Source organism: Triturus cristatus, chromosome 4_1 (assembly GCF_964204655.1).
Source record: "Triturus cristatus chromosome 4_1, aTriCri1.1, whole genome shotgun sequence".
NCBI classification, from domain to species: Eukaryota; Metazoa; Chordata; class Amphibia; order Caudata; family Salamandridae; genus Triturus; species Triturus cristatus.
Genome location: NC_140585.1, coordinates 1,075,988,850 through 1,076,013,582, shown reverse-complemented (window position 1 = coordinate 1,076,013,582; position 24,733 = coordinate 1,075,988,850).

Sequence of the window (24,733 nt, the reverse complement as noted above, 5' to 3'; positions counted from 1 at the left end):
GGCAATCCGACGGAGTACACGGGTCATTTCCGTTTGCACCGCCACGAGCTCAGCCTGTCTTGCCTCCATCCATCCTTGGTGTCGCTGTTGACAGGCATGTTGCTCGGCCTGCAGGGTCTTCATCTCCTTGAGGGTCCCCTTGATGTCCGTGAGGGTGGACGCAAACTGGACCATGCCCCTGGCGTCACGCCGGTATGAGTCAAAGATGTTGCTGACGTGTGACATTATCGGTTCCTGAGCCAACTGGTCAGGTTCGCGCCTCCGCCATCCTCCACTCCCACCACCCCTGCCCACTTGCACCTGGCCTGCTGTTGTGGGCACATCGGGTCTCCAGGACCCCTGAGGGATGGCATTTGCGGTGTCGCCTGCCTCCTCCTTGGTGCCCGGAGAACCTTGTCCCTCCTGGACAGACTGGCTGTGTTGTTGTGTGCGGGCAGGGCTCCTGGGTGTCTCCTGGGATGTGGCAGGAATGGGGGTGGTGGTTGGCACAGTTGTACCTGACGCAGGTGCTGCAGGTGGTTGGACACCAGAGGGGCCAGGTTGGTCTGGGTCATCCACGGAGTGGTGAGAGTCGTCGCTGCCGGTGGGGTCCTCTGCACGCAGAGCCTGGTCCTGTGAGTCTTCCCCCCCAGTGTTGGGGGGAGATCGACGACGTTGACCTATGTGTGAGAGAGACTGTGTTAATTGTGTTACATGCGACATCCATGTTTCATTCATTTTTGATTTGGCACAGTTCCTCTGAGTGGTTGGATTTGGCTAGCATTCCTCTCACAGTGCACTTGTGCATGGGTATTTCCCTTGGCCACCACTTTCGACACTTTACCTATGTGTGACACAATCTTAGTTGATTCATCTTTTGTGAACGCAGTCAGCAGTGTAGTGAGCGGGCGTAGCAAGCCATGCAGAGCTGCCTTACGTGTTGCACTGTACGTGGCCAAATGTTGTTTTTTCCATGCTATTTGAGAATGCAGGTAGGTAACTTAACAATTTGTGACAGGGTTCTGACAAACACAGTGGGTGGGTATACTGGGTGTAAGGTTCTGTTTGTGCCTGCAGCACGGATGTACTCGTGCACAGATTGACACATGGCCCAGTGTTTATCAAAGGTTGAAGGGGGGGTTCACGCACTGCCAAACCTTGTCTACATGCACACAGTCCACCTGCTGACGAGCGGACATGGCCACACCACCCAAGGGTGATTTGGTCTCCCTCTGTCTCCCTTTCTCCCTCCCTCTGTCAGCCTCCTCCCTCTGTCTGTCTCCCTTTCTCCCTCCCTCTGTCAGCCTCCTCCCTCTGTCCGTCTCCCTTTCTCCCTCTGTCAGCCTCCTCCCTCTGTCCGTCTCCCTTTCTCCCTCCCTCTGTCAGCCTCCTCCCTCTGTCCATCTCCCTCTGTCTCCCTTTCTCCCTCCCTCTGTCAGCCTCCTCCCTCTGTGCGTCTCCCTATGTCTCCCTTTCTCCCTCCCTCTGTCAGCCTCCTCCCTCTGTCCGTCTCCCTTTCTCCCTCCCTCTGTCAGCCTCCTCCCTCTGTCCGTCTCCCTTTCTCCCTCCCTCTGTCAGCCTCCTCCCTCTGTCCATCTCCCTCTATCTCCCTTTCTCCCTCCCTCTATCAGCCTCCTCCCTCTGTCCGTCTCCCTCTATCTCCCTTTCTCCCTCCCTTTGTCAGCCTCCTCCCTCTGTCCGTCTCCCTCTATCTCCCTTTCTCCCTCCCTCTATCAGCCTCCTCCCTCTGTCCATCTCCCCTTCTCCCTCCCTCTGTCAGCCTCCTCCCTCCCTCTGTCTGTCTCCCTGTGTCCACCTCTGTCTCTGTCCCTCTCTCTGCCCCTCTCCCTCCCTCTGTGTGTCACCCTCTGTCACCTCAGCCCAGCTTCCTGGGCACACACAGTTTGCAGGTCTTTCAAAGGCCATTGGCTTGTTCATGTGGGTTTGTTTCTTCTCTGCCGGCACCCATTGGGCGTAGTGTCTGAGTCTCCGCTGCTGCTGTGGCGGTGTGTGCTGACACTCTTTCAGTGTGCTGTGTCTTCATTAGCTGCTGTTATGTGCAAATTGTGCCTTCATACCCATGTCGTCCTGCAACGCGGCCACCATTAGCAGGCAAAACAGTACTGTGTGGGGACACGATGTTTGTATGGCTGTGCCCTAAGCCATATGGGCTGAGGGCATTGTTGTGTGCTTCAGAATTGCTCTATGTTAGTTTTGAGGCCCACCCTCCCGGCATCGGGGACATCCTGTCTTGTGTTGGTGTTTTGTGTGGCCTGTGACTTGGCATGGCCTTGCTTGGGGCATGGGGCATGGAGGCGCTAGTGGCATGTGTGTGTTTTTGGAGTGTGGTTGTGTCCGGTGCTGGTTTTGGGGGGGTTGCGTGCATGATTGGTATTTGGGTTGTGTATGGGGTTCCCCCCATGTGAGGTGAGTTGTTTGTGTACTCACCAGGCTCTCGGACTCCTTCTAGTCCGTCTACTCCCAACGGCGGCAGTGTGGCCATCACCTTCTCCTCCCAGGGATGGTAGTGTACCGGTCTGCGGGACAGACCTCCTCCAGTGATGTTGGCCTGGTTGTGGTCGTCCGTCATTTTGCGGCGGACCGTCCTCCGCAGATCATACCACCTGGCTTGGCAGTCATGCCTGGTCCTAGTGGTAGCCCCAACAGCATTCACGGAATTGACTATCCTCTCCCACATGGCAGATTTTTTGGATATGCTGGTCCGTCTGACCAATGTTCCAAAGAGCTGTGGCTCGACTCTGATGATTTCGTCGACAAGGACCTCCAGCTCGTCCTTTGTGAACTTTGGATTCTTGTTAGTGGGCATGGTGTGGGGTGTGGGTGTGGATGGTTGTGGGGGTGTGGGTGTGGATGGTTGTGGGTGTGTGAGTGTGGTTGTGCAGGTGTGTGTGACTGTGAATGTGATGAGGGTGTGTTTGTGATGGTGGTTGTGTGAAGGAGTGCAAGTGTAAGGTGTATTGATGGTTGAAGTATGGTGCAGTGCGTTGTCTCTGGGGTCTGCCAGCAGTGGATCTGTTGCAAAGGATCATGGTTTGTGTGTGTTGGGCCTTTTTATTGGTCCATTTGTGGGTGTGGCTGTGTTTGAACTTTGGGTGGGTGTGTTATTATAAGGAGTGGTAGTGGTTTGGGCCTCTGTTTAGCTGTTTGTCAGTTGCAGGTCAGTGTATAGGATGTATTTTGCCTTGTTGGATATGTTTTGTGGTATTGTGTGCCTCGAATTGACTCTCCTTGTGTTTTTTTGGTTTGTCCTGGTTCAGTAGGAGTGTTTTTGGCGTCTGTACGGTGCGTACATGGGCCATGTTGTTGTACAGTGCTGTCCTTTGCTTTGGCTTAGTACGACTCGTACATGCCTGATGTTGGGTGAGGGTGCTTGTGTGTGGGCCTGGGGTAGGGTGCGTACGAACACGGGCTGGGTGTTGGTCTGCACCGTCCATCGGTGGTGGTGTTTCGCACCATACATACAGGGGGGGCTGGGTGTAGGGTCCGTACATACACGGGTGGGGAGTTGGTACTCTCCATGCATACACGGGTGGGGGTACGGTCCATACATACAGGGGGGGCTGGGTGTAGGGTCCGTACATACACGGGTGGGGAGATGGTACGCTCCATGCATACATGGGTGGGGGTACGCTCCGTACACACAGGGGGGGCTGGGTGTAGGGTACGTACATACATGGGTGGGGAGTTGGTACGCTCCATGCATACACGGGTGGGGGTACGGTCCGTACATACACGGGTGGGGTGTGGGTATGGTCTGTACATACACGGGTGGGGAGTTGGTACGCTCCATTCATACACGGGTGGGGGTACGGTCCGTACATACACGGGTGGGGGTACGGTCCGTACATACACGGGTGGGGAGTTGGTATGCTCCATGCATACATGGGTGGGGGTACGGTCCGTACATACACGGGTGGGGAGTTGGTACGCTCCATGCATACACGGGTGGGGGTACGGTCCGTACATTCAGGGGGGGCTGGGGGTACGGTCCATACATACACGGGTGGGGAGCTGGTACGCTCCATGCATACACGGGTGGGGGTACGGTCCGTACATACACGGGTGGAGGTACGGTCCATACATACACGGGTGGGGAGTTGGTACGCTCCATGCATACACGGGTGGGGGTACGGTCCGTACATACAGGGGGGGCTGGAGGTACGGTCCGTACATACACGGGTGGGGAGTTGGTACGCTCCATGCATACACGGGTGGGGGTACGGTCCGTACATACACGGGTGGAGGTACGGTCCATACATACACGGGTGGGGAGTTGGTACGCTCCATGCATACACGGGTGGGGGTACGGTCCGTACATACAGGGGGGGCTGGGGGTACGGTCTGTACATACACGGGTGGGGAGTTGGTACGCTCCATGCATACACGGGTGGGGGTACGGTCCGTACATACACAGGTGGGGTGGGGGTACGGTCCGTACATACACGGGTGGGGAGTTGGTACGCTCCATGCATACACGGGTGGGGGTACGGTCCGTACATACACGGGTGAGGTGTGGGTACGGTCTGTACATACACGGGTGGGGTGGGGGTACGGTCCGTACATACACGGGTGGGGGTACGGTCTGTACATACATGGGTGGGGTGTGGGTACGGTCCGTACATACACAGGTGGGGAGTTGGTACGCTCCATGCATACATGGGTGGGGGTACGCTCCATGCATACATTGGTGGGGGTTCGGCGCGTACATCCGCGGCCGGGGGGCGTTTTGCGCGTACATGCGGGGTCTGTGGTGGGGTGTTCGGCGCATATGCGGGCACGTGTCTCCATGGTTGCTATGGGAGTTCGGTCCGTACGGTGTTTTTTCCATACAGTTGTGAAATCGAAAGGACGGGAGTGATCGTACTCGTGCGGTCAGACTTCATTTTTCCGATTCGTACGGTAAATCGTCCGGGGATGTGTCAGACACAATTTCCGACCCGAGGACGTGTGGGGAAATTTTCCCGATGTGATTCGTATGGAGTTTTTCCCATGCGAATCGTACTTGGCAGTTTGTAAGCTACTTGTACGATTCGTACGGAAAAAAATCCGGATTCAATTCGGACGGGGGAAATTTTTCCAGGATCGGAATCGGCCCCTTGATGTCTGCTGAAAGTAGACAGTAGGGAAAATGAGGCCTTGCAGTACAGGGAAAGGGACAGGCTACGTATTGTATTTGACACATTTGTCACAGAGTATACCATCTGCAAAACTCTAAATCAGACACTCAGTCCCACTTTACTTCCTGGGCTCACCCTCTGCCACAAATTATTTTACAGAAATACCTTCGCTTAGCAGTAATGAAAGTTACTCTACTGCAGGGTACGTTAGAGGGATTAGGTTAGGTAGAGGCTCTGCGATAGAATAGCGGGGTGTCACTGGTCATCATGTGCTAAGCTTTGGCTTAGTCAGTCACTGTAGTAGAACATGCGCAAATCCGTTATGGAAACCATGAAATATATCTACATAATTAACTTGGCCAGAAAAATGTAGCTCATGCCAAGAATGGATTTTTCAATGTTTTTGGTAGATTGGGACAGAACTTAGGAAAGAATAAAGGAGTGGAGTACTAGTAGATGGTGACTGAGAGGGCATTAGGACATATACCTTGTTTTTGGTTTGTAATGCGTAGAAACTTTGTAAATGCCTGTTAGAAATTGGGGTCCATAGTAGGCAAGGCTTGCCCCTTAGTCCAAATAGGGACCCTTCTTCCTAGTTAGGATAAGGGAGTTACACTCCTAAAATAACCCCTGCTCACCCCCTTGGAGGCTTGGCACGAGCAGTCAGGCTTATCTTAGAGGCAGTGTGTAAAGCGTTAGCACATAACCAACAGTAATACAGTGTAAGCACTACAAACAGACACCACACCAGTTTAGAAAAATATCCAATATTTTTGTATATTTCAGACAAGACCAAAAACGATAAAAATCCACAATACAGTACTTACAAATCTACAGTTATCAAAATACGCTTGAAAAACAGTTCCTTGATGTCAATAGCTCCGTCCGGGGCAATCTCGGCATCGTGAGCAAACAAATCCAAACAGTTCTGGCTGAACCGCAGCGTCGTGGGCCAGCTACGGTGTCAGGAAGACCCGCAAACAGTACCTTTTTTGAAATGCAGGGCGTCAGCGACCTCTCATTGAGCTTCTGAAAACACGGAGTCTGCAGGCATTGCTTCCGGAGGTCAGTGCAGGAGTCGTCATGGCCCTCAAAGTCACACGTGTTGCAGATCGATCTCCTCTCTGTTGGAGTCAGGAGCGCTGGCATCGGCAGGCGTCATGTGCTGCGGTGCGAAGTGCGGTGCCCTCAGGTCACGATGCGACCAACGGTTCGGTGGTGGTGTCAGATGGCGGCATCGGTGAGACCAGGGTCGCGGTGTGAGTTGAAGGTGGTGCTCGTCGTGGTGCTGGGAGGTCACAGTGCAGGCAGCGGCATCGTCGTTGCTGAAGCGCTGTCGTCGGCTGACAAACTGGAGTTGATGGTGCCGGCGTCGGTAGGCCAAGGCTGTGGTGCGGGATGAGAGCGGTGCGTCGTATAACTTTACGAGCGGTGCCCTTGAACCACAGTGCAAGCAGCGGCGTTGATTTTGGTGTGGAGCATCGTTGAGGATACCAAGGCATCGTCGTGAAGCGAGGCGGTGTGGAGTGCAGTGCCCACAGGTCACGGTGCGAGCAATGGCTCGGTGGTGACATCACCATGCATTGTCGGTGAGACCAGGGTCATGGTGCGGTGTTGCTGCAGTGCCCTCTGTGGTGCCTTCAGGACACAGAGTCGGCATCGTAGACGTTGTTGAATGCAAACATCACCTTCACTAAAAGTTGCATCTTTAGATTCTGAGTTCAGGCATACTAAACTTTATTTTCCTACCTAATTCCCCGGGCCAGTTATGTTTATATGATGTTAAAAACAAACTCCCTATTCTGTCCTATGGGGAACAGGTAGCCTTGCAATAGTGAAAAACGAAATTGGCTGTAATTTACTATCAGGACATGTCACACACACCAGGGCCTGTCCTATCTTTCACACACACTGCACCTGTGCCCATAGGGGTACCTTGGGCCTATCTTAGGGGTGCCTGACATGTAAGAAAAGGGAAGGTTAGGGACTGGCAAGTGTGTGCACTGGCCAGGTCGACATGGCAGTTAGGGGATCCATGCAAGCCATACCTCCCTGGAATCCCCCAGGTGTCTAGTGTCTAGAAATGTGTGGGTTTGGTAGGATTCCCTAGCTGGCTGCCGAACACGGGGCCAAAAACCCAGGTAACCCCCCTTGCAAAACTAGCTTGTTTTGTGATAGGCAATTTTGATGTTGCCTCAATACGTTTTGGGCCCTTGCCTGTCGCGGGTACTTGGGCCTCCCACACGAGTGAGGCACCATTTTTATCGGGAGACCTGGGGGAATGCTGGGTGGTAGGACATTTGTGCCAGCCCAGTGATGCCATAACTTTTCCACACAAAAATGTGTGGAAAAACTGTTTTTCTCAGCAAAATTTGAGGTTTGCAGTGGATTTTGGGTAAGAAAACATTGGGGGATCCATGCAATTCATACCTCCCTGGAATTCCCCGGGTATCTAGTTTTCAAAAATGTATAGGTTTGCTAGATTTTCCTAGGTGCCAGCAGAGTTAGGGTTAAAAATCTACAGCTAGGCACTTTGCAAAAAAAGGGTCAGTTTTCACTGTGAAAATGTGGTGTGTCCATGTTGCGTTTTGGGCCGTTTCCTTTAGCGTGCACTAGGCCTACTCACACAAGTGAGGTACCATTTTTCTCTGAAGATTTTGGGGAATGCAGGATGGGTGGAATTTTGTGGATTCACGCAGATTCCAGAACTTTCCTCCACAGAAGTTTGAGGAAAATGGGTTTTCCTTGACAAATTTTGAGGTTTGCAAGGGAATTTGGGTAACAGAAGTTTGTGTGAGCCAGTCAAGTCACCCCATCCTGGATTCCCCTGGGTGTCTAACTTTTTAAATGTATAGGTTTGCTAGGTTTACCTAGGTGCTGGCAGAGCTAGGGTTCAAAATCTACAGCTAGGCACCTTGCAAAAAATGGGTCAGTTTTCACTGTGAAAATGTGGTGTGTCCACGTTGCGTTTTGGGCCGTTTCCTGTCACGGGCACTAAGCCTACCCACACAAGTGAGGTACCATTTTTCTCTGAAAACTTTGGGGACCGCGGGTTGGGTGGAATTTTGTGGATCCACGCAGATTCCAGAACTTTCCGCCACAGAAATGTGAGGAAAATGGTTTTTTTTGACAAATGTTGAAGTTTGCAAGGGATTCTGGCTAACAGAACCTGGTGAGAGCCACACAAGTCACCCCATCCTGGATTCCCCTGGGTGTCTAGTTTTAAAAAATGTATAGGTTTGCTAGGTTTCCCTAGGTGCCGGCAGAGCTAGGGTTCAAAATCTACAGTTAGGCACTTTGCAAAAAAAGGGTCCGTTTTCACAGTGAAAATGTGGTGTGGCCACGTTGCGTTTTGGGCCGTTTCCTGTCACGGGCACTAGGCCTACCCACACAAGTGAGGTACCATTTTTCTCTGAAAACTTTGGGGACCGCGGGTTGGGTGTAATTTTGTGGATCCACGCAGATTCCAGAACTTTCCACCACAGAAATGTGAGGAAAATGTGTTTTTTGGACAAATGTTGAGGTTTGCAAGGGATTCTGGGTAACAGAACCTGGTGAGAGCCAGTCAAGTCACCCCATCCTGGATTCTCCTGGGTGTGTAGTTTCCAAAATGTATAGGTTTGCTAGGTTTCCCTGGGTGCTGGCAGAGCTAGAGTTCAAAATCTACAGCTAGGCACTTTGCAATAAAAGGGTCAGTTTTCACTAGGAAAATGTGGTGTGCCCATGTTGCATTTTTGGCAGTATCCTGTCACGGGCACTAGGCCTACCCACACAAGTGAGGTACCATTTTTCTTGGAAGACTTTGTGGGAAGCGAGGTGGGTGGATTTTTTTGGATCCATGCAGATTCCAGAACTTTCCACCACAGGAATGTGAGGAAAATGTGTTTTTTTAACAAATTTTGAGTTGTGCAAGGGATTCTGGGTAACAGAACCTGGTGAGTGGCACACAAGTCACCCCATCCTGGATTCCCCTGGGTGTCTAGTTTTTAAAAATGTACAGGTTTGCTAGGTTTCCCTTAGTGCCAGCAGAGCTAGGGTTCAAAATCTACAGTTAGACACTTTGCAAAAAAAGGGTCAGTTTTCACTGTAATAATAAAGTGTGTCCACGTTGCGTTGTGGAGTGTTTCCTGTCGCGGGCACTAAGCCTACCCACACAAGTGAGGTACCATTTTTATCAGGAGACTAAGGGTAACACAGAATTGTAGAGCAACTGTTATTACCTATTGACTTTCGATGCATTTCTGCCTTCCAAATGAAAGTAAATGTGTAAAAAAGAATTCATTTAGAAAAATGACCTCTAAATCTCATGCTAGTATGGGTACTTACAATTTCGGAAACGTGCAAATATCTATTGTTTATAAACTCTATATTTTGTTCCAATTTCAGAAATACATAGGTGTCTTTCATACCGATTTTTCCATGTATATATTTCCCCAAATGAATTGCTATATATCCGGAACATAATGAAAAATCTTTGCAAGACGCTGCTCAGTTATTGGCTCTGGGTTCGTCAGGGTTCTTGGTGAACCTACAAGTCCTATATATCCCCAAAACCAGAAAGGTCTAGCAAATCTAACGGTATATTGCTGTCAAACAGCTGTCACAATTAGAAGAGGTTACAGGTGAGAACGCTGGCACAAATGGCTGTTTTTTTCAACTAATTTTCAATTTTTCCTACATTTAACTGTTAGTTTCTGTAAAGAAACCTTGAAGGATCTACACAATTGAGCCCTAGTTGAATTCAGAATTGTGTCTACTTTTCTAAAATGTATAGCTTTCCAGGATCCATTATTGCTTTCATACCCATTTCTACCATTAACTGGAAGGAGGTTGAAAGCACAAACAATCACAAAAATAGGCTATGTCCCAGACCAATGCCAAAACTGTGTAAATAATTTTGGTTTTCTGACAAAAGTCTACTTGTCCCTGAAAGCTGGGAAGATGGTGATTTCGGCACCACAACCCCTTTTTGATACCATTTGCAGGGAAAAAAACAGACGCTTTCATCTGTAGCCCTTTTTTCCCATTCCCCCCCCCAAAATAAATTAGCTGTATTTTGGCTAATTTGTGGGTCCCCTCTTGGGGAATCCACAAACCCTGGGTTCCTTTAGAATCCCCATGATGTTGGAAAAAAAGGACGCAAATTTGTTGTGGATACCTTATGTGGTCAAAAGGTTACAGGGACCTAAGCGCGAACTACTCCAAATAGCCAAAAAAAGGCTTAGCACAGGGGGGAAAAGGCCAAGCAGCAAAGGGGTTAACAAACTTTCTGTATTACCCGGTGAGTCCTAAGAAGGCCCTCACCTCTGTCTGGGTCTTGGGGGGCTCCAAAGCCAGAATGGTGTCAATCTTGGGTTGTAGGGGCGTCACCTGGCCGCTTCCTACCTGGTGTCCCAAGTACACCACTGAACCCTGCCCGATCTGGCACTTACTGGCCTTGATCGTGAGACCTTCCCTCTGCAGTGCCTTCAACACTTCACAGAAGTGCTGCAAGTGTTCTTCCCAGCTGGAACTGAACACTGCAATGTCATCCAGGTAGGCGACACTGACATCCTCCAGCCCAGCAAAAACCTGGTTGACCAACCTCTCAAAGGTGGCAGGGGCATTCTTCAACCCAAAGGGCATCACCCGGAACTGGTAATGTCCTTCTGGGGTTGAAAATGCTAACCTCTCCTTGGCCCCATCGGTTAAGGCAATCTGCCAGTACCCAGACGTTAAAACAAATGTGCTGGGGAACTTGGCAGCTCCCAACCAATGAATGAGCTCATCAGCGCTGGGGATTGGATGTGCGTCAGTCGTGGTGACAGCATTGAGCCCACAGTAGTCCACACAAAACCGCAGTTCTGGAGTGGCACCGGGTAGAGCAGCCTTTGGGACCAAGACCACTGGGCCGGCCCAAGGACTGTTGGAAGGCTCGATCACCCCTAATGCCAACATCTTAGAGACCTCCTCTTTGATGCTGGCTTTGACCCGCTCAGTCAGCCTGTAATTCTTGTGCTTCACAGGCGGGCTGTCACCGGTGTCCACGTCATGGGTACACCAGTGAGTAACACCTGGGATCAGGGAGAACAGTGGGGCAAACTGTACCAACAACTGGTGACAGTCGCTGTGCTGCTCTGCTGTCAGTGTAGGGGAGAGGATCACACCTTCCACTGACCCATAGCCCTCCTTGGTAGACAAGAGGTCAGGGAGAGGCTCACTCTCCTCTTCCACCCCATCATCAGTGACCAAGAGCATACTGCAGACCTCTCGAAGTGGGGCTTGAGGCGGTTCACGTAGAGGACCCTCAAAGGGTTCCTTGGAGCCCACAAATCCACCAGATAGGTGACATAACTTTTTCGCTTCACCCCCTCAAATGGCCAGTCCACTTGCCCTTCAAGGCACAAGGTTCCACTGGGGCCATGACCCACACTTTTTGCCCAGGTTGTAATTCTACCTGGCTTGCTTCTAGGTTTGTCTGAGCGAGTTTCATGAAGCGGGCAGTTTGGTTTCTGAAGGCCAGCATGTAACTAAACACATCCTGGGGAGTTTTGTCTGGGAGCTGCATCCCAGCCTTCCTTCACCAAACTCAGAGGTGCTCTCACAGGGTGACCAAACTGAAGCTCAAAGGGACTGAACCCAAGAGACTTCTGTGGAACCTCCCTGTACTAAACTTTATTTTCCAACCTAATTCCCCAGGCCAGTTATGTTTATAAGATGTTATTATCAAACTCCCCATTCTGTCCTATGCGGAACAGGTGGACTTGCAATAGTGAAAAACGAAATTGGCTGTAATTCACTATCAGGACCTGCCACACACACCAGGGCATGTCCTACCTTTCACATACACTGCACCCCGCCCATAGTGGTACCTTGGGCCTACCTTAGGGGTGCCTGACATGTAAAAAAAGGAAAGGTTAAAGACTGCCATTTGTGTGCACTGGCCAGGTTGACATGGCAATTACAAACTGCGTGAAGGCTCCACAAGGGCGGGCCTGAGCTACCTTTTAAGGGCTACTCACGTGGGTGGCACACTCAGTGCTGCAGGCCCACAAGTGGCATTTGATTCACAGGCCCTGGCACACTCAGGGCACTTTACTAAGGACTAACAAGTAAATCAAATATCCAATCATGAAAAAACCAAATCCATAACACAATTTATTACAGGAGCACCTGCACTTTACCACTGATCAGCAGTGCGAAAAATGCGCAGAAACGCTATGCCAGCAAAACCAGAGTCAAAACCAGGAGCTCAGAAAGCAAAAACTCAGGGGAAACACGCTAAAAGATGCTAAGTCTAACAATGCCATATTTACTGAAGCAGACACACACTGCACAGCCAACATTGTAGTGCAGAATTGAGCCATGCTGCAGTTAGGACACAGGTGGTGAAATGCCATGGGCGGATCAGTTGGATGTCTGCCTCACTTAACAAATACGATGAGTATACTTATTTGTCAATAAGCAAGCAATGTGACTTACCACCAACCGTCCCTACCACCACTGGGACTCCCCATCCAGCCGCTTCCTCAGCGGCCTCCAGCACACTGCGCTGCTGCTGGCTCCAGCAGTGATGTTCTGTGCTGCTAGAAACAAATTACACATTTATGATATCAGATTCGCCTGCTAGGTAATTTTTTTTTCTTAATCAAACTACAACTACAATACTTCACTACAATTTGCTTAGCAATATCTTCTATCAAAACTATCACTTTGGACAGTTTGTTGGTTGACAGTGTTAAAAAATCCAGGTAAGTAAGCCAACCCAAACATGTTCATAATAGAGGGGAGGTGCTATGATAAGTCTGGATTATTAAAGTGCAATGAGGGCATGGAATGGTCAATAAAGGACATATGTCTCAGTTAGCAAATGCAATGGGACCTCATGCTTTCTTGAAAACTGTTGGAATACTGTATAAAAGAATGATAACACAACATTAGGGGGTTTCACCATGACCATGGCCACTCTCTCATTTTGACTGTTTGAGCAAGAAAAAGAAAGCCTCCTCAACAAACATGCCTGGTGAATATTCGCTTACTTAGGCCTGCAATCCTCATAGTAGAACACCAAAAATCTGTTCTCTCAGTCTTACATTACCACAAGATACATAAGGAGAGGGAAAGCCTACTAACAAAGCAGAAGAAATCTGCAGACTAGTACATGCAGGAGGAAGTCAGTGTCAGAAACATGAAATGTAAAAAAGGATAATGCAGGGATAAAAAGAATTAAAAAAATATTAGTTAGAGACGTTTGAAAAAGGAGACAGCATGAAAAAATAAACAAGGCAAAATTATTCTATTAGTGAGGAGAGGTAAAAGTTAGGGAAATAACAGGACTTACTGGGGCCAGCAGAAGCACTGTGTCCGCTGCGTCGATGATAGCAGCCCCTTCACCCACCTTACATGCCTTCTTGCCCTTGGGTGCTGATGTAAGAAATAAAAAGATTAAAAAAATAGATTAGTGGTACAGCTAATCTTTCCAAAAATATTTTGACAGGCAGACGGATTAGCATTGTACATTTCTAAATCAGATCTTGTATAGTACTAGTATTTAATTGATCTATTCCTAATTTCCTAAACCTCAGCCCTATTCCCAATTTCCTAAACCTAGATTACATTTGAAACTACTAATGCTCTGGAAGGAATGATCTTTAATTCTCAACCACCCTTTGATAACCCAACTCAGTTTCTCTTTTCAATGCATTGATACACACTTCACATCACTTGGAGATTGGAACTATATGAGCTACATAAAGAAAGGCACAGTGAATGCTAACTCAATGATATTACTACCACTATCTTAGTGACAGGAGAGAAGAATCTTCATGACTTCCTAAGCAATCAGCCCAAGTGAGCACCGATGTATACAATTAGGTAGCACAGAGCACATGGCTAGCTCAAGCTGGATCACACATTATTTTTAATGTAAACGTAACTTACCTTTGAGTGTGAGCAGTATGCTATTTGAGAAAAAAGTATTTGCATTTTAGAAAACAAACTTAAATAATTACTTACCGAGCCCCGAAACCCTGACACCCAGCAAGTCAAGCAGGTTTAATACCCTGTCTAGCATGTTGGCCCTGAGGTGTGTCAGCTGCTTGGTCATGCTCTTAACCCCAGTGGTCCGGCGCACAAACCAGCTCACTCTTCCCCACAGTAGGCGATGCTCCAGCAGGGTATACCCTCTCCCAGGCCTTCTGCCTGCTGCCAGCATGGAGAGGAGGTGGTGCTACACATAAAAAACATGTGTGGCCACCTCGGCCTCTGAAAAAAAATGAGGTGGGGCTGCACCCTTTGGCAGTGCTGAAGACTGCAAGGTGTGTGGCTTGTTGCAGCCACACTGGCAATGCCAGTTGCTGCCTGTTTGTCTGAGATGTGCTGGGTAGGGGTGGGCGACAAGCCCCACTATACCGGTGGAGTTTACGGAGTTTTATCACTCAGCGCTTTGCTTGGAGCATGGAGTTCAGCAAAATCTCCACAACCGCCGGAGGAGTGCAGTTCACTGGCACACTCACCCCTTGTTAGGGCTGAACAACAGTGCCAAACATCACCAGTTTCTGTTTTGGAATCACTGGTCTCCCCATAGCAGCTATGCAGATTGGTTGAGTCCAGCTGGGAGTTGCAAGGTGAGTGGCGTGGGGTCTTGAAATTGGTTACTTTCAGAGTGCTTGAGGACAGTCATGGCAACAGGTCTGTCCCATTGTTGTTCAGATAGTGAGAAGCACACATGCACTCTGATGGCTGGACTTGCCTGGGGTAATGTTGCAGGTCATGAAGGAACCTCCTGGCATCCCTTGTGGAGAAGGAGCCGGAACCTTTGCCAGTGGTCCCTGAGCCACAGCCTCAATTGGCCCCAGTGTCGGCTCCCTCTCCTGCCCTACTCAGTGATTAGAGAGAATGAGGCAGGGAGCCAGCATGGCACAGAGGAGGGCAGAGGAGAACAGCCCACACTAACCCTTCCACATACCTATGCAGTATGCAAACAAAATCACACAGACACTGCTTGCTTCTCTGTTTGCCACCACTGCCTGCCCCCACCTGAGCAATAGGTCAGCATGTCTGCTGGACCCCAGCATCCGGTCTCCTAACCGCTGGCCCAGCAGCCACAGGCCACCCGAGAAGGCCTGTAGCCACCTACCAACAACCAGGGTGAGTTCCTGTAGCTGGGTTTCTTTGTTTGTTGTGCAGTATTGATCGGTAATTGGGTGTAACTTCATGGAGTGGTTGGTGGAGGGGCTTGTCAAATTCTTCTTTGTTAGGTGGTGATGGTATTTATCAATAGGCTTGTGGGACTAGTTTTAGGGTGCTGCTTGTGTACCCAAATTCTACTCCAGGTGATTTTGAATGATCCATTCTGTCTTGTTCCATGTCTGGGGGTGTCTCATGCACCCAGCCTTCCTTTTCACTGCTTAGGAGGGTGCATTGGGTCTGCAAGTGAGAACTGTGGACTTCACCTGCCCCTCCCCACCCTTGTGCCTATGGCTGGTGAATTCCCTGGATGGAATGTGCGCAACCAAAGCACCCAGCAAATACACAGGGTGGCTATGGCATTTGGGAACTGGAAAGTGCAAAGGTCGGGCTGTGCCGTAATCAGTGGAAGTGAAGCTGAGTATGTTGTCATACAAAAAAATATACAAATAGGTGGAAAAACTGAATTTTAAAGACTGCACACTCGACGGCCTCCGTGTTTGCCACCATTTGTTATCCTGCTGGCTAGGGCCTAATGATTACGAGACATGAATAACTTCTTGGTGATTGGAAATGGTAGAACCAACAGGTCAAAGAGGTGTTGCGTGGAAAAACCCTTTGTTTGTATCTGAGGCTAAGAGTTATAGGGGTGAGAGAGCAATACTCCACTGGCGAGTAACTCTGCATAATTTGGCAGAGCTTTATAGCCACTCCATGGAAATCCGCGGAGTGAAACTCTGCAAGCTCTGTCCGGCCCTAGTGCTGGGGTGGAAAAAAGAGAAGAACCAAGAAAAAGAAAAAAGCAAAGCAGAATGGAAGAACTAAGAGAAGTAGATGAAAGAGAAAACGAAAAGAATTGCAAAAAGTCACAGAAAAAGAAAAAGAAAAAAGACAAAAATGTAAAATACACAAAGACACACTGATAAAAAAGGTATATGAGGGGTGATGAATGGGATAAGGGGAGGAATGGAATAGATGAAAATGAGATTGAAAAAGCAAGCCCAGCACCATGCACAGAACATAAAGCAGGTAAACCAAAATGGCCATGCCCATGAGGACCGCGGTGGCGTTTCCACTGATTTTGCAGTGCAGTACATGCTACTGGCCTGAAAAAGCAGCACAAATGAAAACAAGCATTCTTCTGCCCATTTGAGGAGTTCTGCGGAATTGCACTGAGAATTTTTGGAACTCTGCGGAATTCTATGGAGCAAAACTCAGCGAGATCTGCCCAGGTCTTCTATTTACCAATGAAAAAAAGGCAGTCAATTGCCTTATCCTGGTGTCGTGATCAATCTGTCGCAATATCAGTGACCTTGTCCCTTGCACTTCCAGTTCTCATGTGTTTGAGGCTCTCCTCCACCTGCAGGTAACTGCCTGTGCCTCATCCCTGGTGGGCCAGTAGTGAATCTCTCTGCTTTCTGCTTTCCTGTTTTCCTTCTGTTTCTGCTGTTTTTGCCTTTTGCGTTAGTGCACTTTTTCTACTTTTTTCTAATTTTGCTCTTTTTCTATTTCCTCTATTTTTCCTCTCAATTTGTTCCTTTCTGTGCTTTCCACCCTTGCCGCTGCTCAGCACCCATGGCGTCTGTCCCGCCAGCACCACTTCCAAACTCCCAGCTGTCCAGCCCTCCTCCTTCTCAACACAAGTGAATGGCAGCCACTGCGTGGTCACACGCAGTGGGTGTGCCACAGGCCAGCCTGGACGAGCCACCACTATGAAAACAGGAGCCTCCACGCCATTAACACCAGATGTTCCACCACCTGCCACCTCATGTCACGAATGACACCCAGGGCCCATTCTCCTTCCACAATTGCAACTGCACCTTTACCTGCCTCCACACACCAGATCCACCAACCGCACAACTTTCAAGAACCAAACCCGACCGCCTCATCTGCATCCTACTCAACACCCGCTCCCTCAAAAGACACATTGTGGAGATCTGGGATCTGCTTGACTCCATCTCCCACAGTATGCCTTCTTCACGGAAACATGGATGAACCCCATGCAGACCCAGATATTGCAATCGCCAACCACAATGGCTATAATATCATCCTCAAGGACTGCGCCAATCAACCGGGAGGAGGCATCGCCGTCATACACAAAAACACCCTCCTTCTCACATCCAGCTCTGATGACCACTCACCTGACATGAAACACCACCACTGCCAGATCCAGACCAACCCAAACACCACCCTCCACTGCATCCTCGTCTGCAGACCTCCCAGACACCACCCCCTACAGCAAAGCCATAGCTGACTTCATTGCACACCATGGTCTCACCTAAAAGGAATACACCCTTCGTGGCACTCTCAATTTCCCCCTGGACAACTGCAATGACTACAACACCAGATCCCTACTGGAGAGCATCACCGCCATCAGACTCAAACAACTGGTCACCTCTTCAACCCACTCAGCAGGACACACACTCAACCCCATCTTCTCTGCAAGCAACAACATTTCTGTCAGCCACACCTCCGAGCTGCATCGGACCGACCACCACTGCTTCCACTTCTCCTTCACCAAACCCACGGTACACCACCACGTCCACCGCTATTTTGACAGATGATGGAACAAGGTCACTGAATACCAGCTCACCACCTCCCTCAGCAAAACCCCACCTCTAACATTCATGGACGCCAAAGCCATCGCACGCAGCCTCCACCTTTGGATCTCCAACTGGACCAACACACTGGCTCCCCTCAGGAAACCCTCAGGGAAGTAGCCCACCAAGAAAGCCAGCTGGCTTTCTCCTTCCCTCCAAAAGTCCAAGTGCACCTGCAGATGGCTTGAGAAAAGATGGAGTAGCAGCAGGATCTTGACAGACCATGCAGCCTTCAAAACACCTATCACTGCACACCGCCACTTCATCAGAACAACAAAGAAATCATCCATAAAGGAACACATCAACACCAACACACACAACAGCAAAGAACTCTTCACCATGGTCAAAGAATACACCAAACCCAGCACTGAGAGTGCAGACATTCCCCCTTTCGAGACCTCTATGACAACCTCGCAACCTTCTTCCACTGCAAGATCAAGAAGATCTATTACAGCTTTACAACACAAGACCCACCCACCCCACCAGCAACCACTGCACCCAATGGCTCCAGACCCCCGCAGAGCCTGCCCAACTGGACCCTCCTCACTTCTGATGACACCCTCAGGATCATGAAGAGTGCCCACTCTGGAGCCCCATTGGATTCCTGCCCTCACCCGATCTTCAACAGAGATGGCACCTCAATCACCCCTAGCTCTGCTGCACCATCCACTGCTCCATTGAGTCTGCCACCTTCCCTGAAGGCTGGAAACACACAGACATCAACCGCCTGTTGATGAAACCCTTTGCCAACCCAACGAACCTTAAGAAAACAGACCCATCTCTCTGATCCCGTTACCAGCCAAAGTCATAGAGAAGGCAATCAATACCCAACTCTCCTAGGGGCATATTATCAAGACAGGCGATAAAATTATCGCTGCTTTAGCGACAGAAAACTGCCTTGATAATATGCGCTATGGAATTCCAATTGAAGCCCATGTTCGATGTGAAGGACATCTAACCTGAGCTTCAATTGGAATTCCATAGAGCATATTATCAAGCCCATTACCGCCGTTTTAGCGGCAGTTTTCTGCCGCTAAAGCGGTGATAATTTTATCGTCTGTCTTGATAATATGCCCCCTAGTTCATCGGAACAAACCACATCCTGGACCTCACCCAATTGGGCTTCAGAAAAAATCACAGCACCGCGACCACTCTCCATGCCGATACAGATGACATCCATGACCTCCTTTATCAAGGCGGAGGCGATCCGCATTACATCCTTCCCTGCCCACCACCAATTTACCCCCGGCCACATTAGTATGGCGGGGGTACCGCGGCAGATGGGAAGATCGTCTGCTGCTTTTCCGCCTGGTCGACAAGTTGGCCGGGCAGAAAAAGGGTTTAATATGGTGGTGGTGTCTACTAGACACCGCCATCCATATTAGCATGGGGCGGAAACATGTGCCACCATGGAAAGGCATGCGGAATTCTCTTCCGGGGGCCCGTTGCGGGTCCCCAGGGTATATGGGTGGGGTGGGGGATGCACAGGGGGGGTACCTATGGTAACCCCCTGCATTGTCATGGACATGGTGGCAGGCACCTCGCGGTGCCTGTCACCTTGTGCATGACAATGCATGCAGTACATTCTCAGCATTGTGGCGGGCGGTGCTCACAGCACCACCCGCCACAATGCTGGGAATGGAGGATGCCACCGCCACAGTGGCGGTGGCATCGGCATGGAGAGTGGTCGCGGTGCTGTGATTTTTTCTGAAGCCCAATTGGGTGAGGTCCAGGATGTGGTTTGTTCCGATGAACTAGGGGGCATATTATCAAGACAGACGATAAAATTATCACCGCTTTAGCGGCAGAAAACTGCCGCTAAAACGGCGGTAATGGGCTTGATAATATGCTCTATGGATACTCAGGGTTTTCTGCAGTTTCTTAAGGCAGCTTTTGGGTGTTATTGGCATAGAGTGTGTTGCAGTAGTCGAGTCTGCTGCTGACCAGTGCATGAGTGACCATTTTCTTTGACTCAGTGGGGATCCACTTGAAAATCTTCCAAAGCAGAAGGAGCATGTGGAAGCAGAGGACGAGACAGCGTTAATTTGGCAGTTCATTGAGAGTGAGGAGTCAGGATGATGCTGTGGTTTTATGCGGCATCCGTGAGAGTGAGGGGATTCCAAGCACTGTGGGCCACCAGCAGTCATGCAGGCAGAGGGGGTGGAGCTCAGATTGAGGACTTTGGTTTTGTCTGAGTCGAGCTTGAGGCAGCTGTCCTTCATCCAGGTGGTGACTGCCTTCAATCCATTGTGGAAGTTGCTCTTGGTGGCTGTCATCTGTGAGGCAGTCAATCAGCTGAGTATCATCGGCCTAGGGCAGGATGTTGAGTCTGTGACTGCTGATGATGGCTTCAAGTGGGGCCATGTAGATTTAGAAGAGGGTGGGGCTCAGAGAGGATCCTTGAGGCACTCCGCAGCTGATCTCTGTGGGGTCTGAGTGGAACAGTAGAAGTCTAAGAGGCCCATTAGGATCCACCAACCGCACAACTTTCAAGAACCAAACCCGACCGCCTCATCTGCATCCTACTCAACACCCGCTCCCTCAAAAGACACATTGTGGAGATCTGGGATCTGCTTGACTCCATCTCCCACAGTATGCCTTCTTCACGGAAACATGGATGAACCCCATGCAGACCCAGATATTGCAATCGCCAACCACAATGGCTATAATATCATCCTCAAGGACTGCGCCAATCAACCGGGAGGAGGCATCGCCGTCATACACAAAAACACCCTCCTTCTCACATCCAGCTCTGATGACCACTCACCTGACATGAAACACCACCACTGCCAGATCCAGACTGCCTTCAATCCATTGTGGAAGTTGCTCTTGGTGGCTGTCATCTGTGAGGCAGTCAATCAGCTGAGTATCATCGGACTAGGGCAGGATGTTGAGTCTGTGACTGCTGATGATGGCTTCAAGCGGGGCCATGTAGATTTAGAAGAGGGTGGGGCTCAGAGAGGATCCTTGAGGCACTCCGCAGCTGATCTCTGTGGGGTCTGAGTGGAACAGTAGAAGTCTAAGAGGCCCATTAGGATCCACCAACCGCACAACTTTCAAGAACCAAACCCGACCGCCTCATCTGCATCCTACTCAACACCCGCTCCCTCAAAAGACACATTGTGGAGATCTGGGATCTGCTTGACTCCATCTCCCACAGTATGCCTTCTTCACGGAAACATGGATGAACCCCATGCAGACCCAGATATTGCAATCGCCAACCACAATGGCTATAATATCATCCTCAAGGACTGCGCCAATCAACCGCGACCACTCTCCATGCCGATACAGATGACATCCATGACCTCCTTTATCAAGGCGGAGGCGATCCGCATTACATCCTTCCCCGCCCACCACCAATTTACCCCCGGCCACATTAGTATGGCGGGGGTACCGCGGCAGACGGGAAGATCGTCTGCTGCTTTTCCGCCTGGTCGACAAGTTGGCCGGGCAGAAAAAGGGTTTAATATGGTGGTGGTGTCTACTAGACACCGCCATCCATATTAGCATGGGGCGGAAACATGTGCCACCATGGAAAGGCATGCGGAATTCTCTTCCGGGGGCCCGTTGCGGGTCCCCAGGGTATATGGGTGGGGTGGGGGATGCACAGGGGGGTACCTATGGTAACCCCCTGCATTGTCATGGACATGGTGGCAGGCACCTCGCGGTGCCTGTCACCTTGTGCATGACAATGCATGCAGTACATTCCCAGCATTGTGGCGGGCGGTGCTCACAGCACCACCCGCCACAATGCTGGGAATGGAGGATGCCACCGCCACAGTGGCGGTGGCATCCTAATCACTGGTGTGGGACCGCCGCACCACTGGTGGCTGGTCCCAGCACCGCTAGGGTGGCGGGGGGACAGAAGTCCGCCCACCATCCTAATGGGCCTCTTAGACTTCTACTGTTCCACTCAGACCCCACAGAGATCAGCTGCGGAGTGCCTCAAGGATCCTCTCTGAGCCCCACCCTCTTCTAAATCTACATGGCCCCGCTTGAAGCCATCATCAGCAGTCACAGACTCAACATCCTGCCCTAGGCCGATGATACTCAGCTGATTGACTGCCTCACAGATGACAGCCACCAAGAGCAACTTCCACAATGGATTGAAGGCAGTCACCACCTGGATGAAGGACAGCTGCCTCAAGCTCGACTCAGACAAAACCAAAGTCCTCAATCTGAGCTCCACCCCCTCTGCCTGCATGACTGCTGGTGGCCCACAGTGCTTGGAATCCCCTCACTCTCACGGATGCCGCATAAAACCACAGCATCATCCTGACTCCTCACTCTCAATGAACTGCCAAATTAACGCTGTCTCGTCCTCCTGCTTCCACATGCTCCTCCTGCTTTGGAAGATTTTCAAGTGGATCCCCACTGAGTCAAAGAAAATGGTCACTCATGCACTGGTCAGCAGCAGACCCAACTACTGCAACACACTCTATGCCAATAACACCCAAAAGCTGCCTTAAGAAACTGCAGAAAACCCTGAGTATCTCCCCAGACTCATCCTCAACATCCTCAGCTACATGCACATCACCGGTCACCTGAGAGACTTCTACTTGCTCCCAATCAACAGAATAATTACCTTCAAGCTCCTCACGCATGTCTATAAAGCCCTCCACAACGCCAGACATGCATATTTCAACCACCGCCTCTCCTTTTACACAGTAAACAGACAGAATATCGAGTATGAAATGTCGACTTGCACTAATATCGAGTGCAAAATATTGTGATACAGAAATATTGACTGCCAGAATATCGTGGTCAAGAATATCGAGTTTAAGGTAAGAAATATCATTTTCTAAAATGTCAAAGTCATTAATATCATTTGCAAAAATATAGTTGTTAAAAATATTGTTGTTTCAGTTAGTGTTATGTATTTTAGTGTGTATTTTAAATGTATGTGCTATATTTTTTTGTCTAAGAATTGCTTTTTTTAATGTATGTGTTACATTTTTAGAAGTTGTTAATTTTATTTTAATTAAGTTTTGCGTTTTAGTTCCGTAGCGGGTTGTGAGTTTATAGGGGAATAGGGTGGAAAGTAATTTAATTATAATAAATTGAATATTAATTTTATTTTAATTAATTTTTGCATTTTAGTTCTGTAGCGGGTTGTGGGTTTATAGGGGAATAGGGTGGGAAGTAATTTAATTATAATAAATTGAATATTAATTTTTCTAAATTAATTTTGATTTTATAGTGTTAATTATTTAAAGTAATGAATTATTAATTATTAATAATTGGCTGGTAATTTTTATTGATTACTTCTTTGGTAAATATGTAAATTGTGTAATTTGTTTAGGAGCGGGTTGTGGGTTTATAGGGTAATAGGGTGGGAAGTAATTTAATTATATTTAAATTATTAATATTTTTCATAATTAATATGCATTTATTTTATATTGTTGATTGTGGGTAATAATTAATAATTCATTTTTAATTGATTTGTTATTCATTTTATTTAATTAATTGGTAATTATGCTAAGTGTGTCTTTTTTGAGTAAATTAATTTTAATAAATGTTTTAATATTTTTTATATAACATTTAGTAATTATTATTTTATAGTTTTCATTGTGTGAATTAATTTATTAATAAATATTTATATTTTGATTGTTAATTGTTATTAAATATTTAATTAATTATTAATTAATTATGTCAATTGTGTAAATATTTACGAAATTGGTGGTGGCATATATAGGGGAATATAGTAGGAGGTAATGTATTAAGTAAATACATTTTAATTGTGTCAATTGTGTAATAATTTTGATGTGTGAGTTTATAGTGGTAAATGGTGGGAAGTAAAGGTTTGTTAAATGAATTCATGATTTGTTGTTAATTGATATAAATTTTTAATGTAAAATTAGTTATGTAAATGTGTGTTTTGGTGTTTATTGGGGTATAGGGTGGAAAGTGATTTTGTTTAAATTAATTAATCATTACTTCATCATTAAGATTCATTTAGTAATTGATAAATATTTTTGCTAATTGTTTAGTTTTTGTTTCGTTTAATTATTTGTACTGTTTTTTTAGTACATTAATTTTTACCTTTGTAAATGTTTTTTAATTAATAATATTTGTATAATTGTTAATAATTGTGCTAATTATCGAGGTACACTTTTTTTATTTAGATGTTTTTTGTGAATTGCGTCGTGTTATAGGGTATGAAAAAAATTACTTTTATGTAATTTATAGTTTTGGGGATTTAAGTGAATTTTTATAACAAGATAGTTATTTGTTTATTTTTTTTAAATTAAAAAAGTAATACTTTTATGTAATTTTTTATTTATTGTTACATTACATTATGTTTCTAAATTTTGCAAATTTTTATATTTATATACATGTTTTGTTTTTGGGTTTTTTATTTAATTCGTATTATAGTAGATATTTTGTTTGTTTAAAAAAAGAAACCTAATCTTGGAATAATAATTTTTACCCCTCCGCTTTCCAACACTTTCCCTACTGTTGTACTTGCTGGAGTGAGAATAGTAAATTATTGCCCTCCGCTAGCCAACACTGTCCCTACTGTTGCACTCGCTGGAGTGGGAATAGTAATTTTTATCCCTCCGCTATCCAGCACTTTCTTTACGGTTGCACATGCTGGAGTGGAAATAGCAATTTTTACCCCTCTGCTATCCAATACTTTCCCTACTGTCGCACTCGCTGGAATGGAAATAGTACTTTTTACCCCTCCGCTATCCAATACTTTCCCTACTGTTGCACTAGCTGGAGTGGGAATAGTAATTTTTACCCCTCCGCTATCCAGCACTTTCCCTACTGTTGCACTTGCTGGAGTAGGATTAGTAATTTTCATCCCACTGCTATCCAACACTTCCCCTACTGTTGTACTTGCTG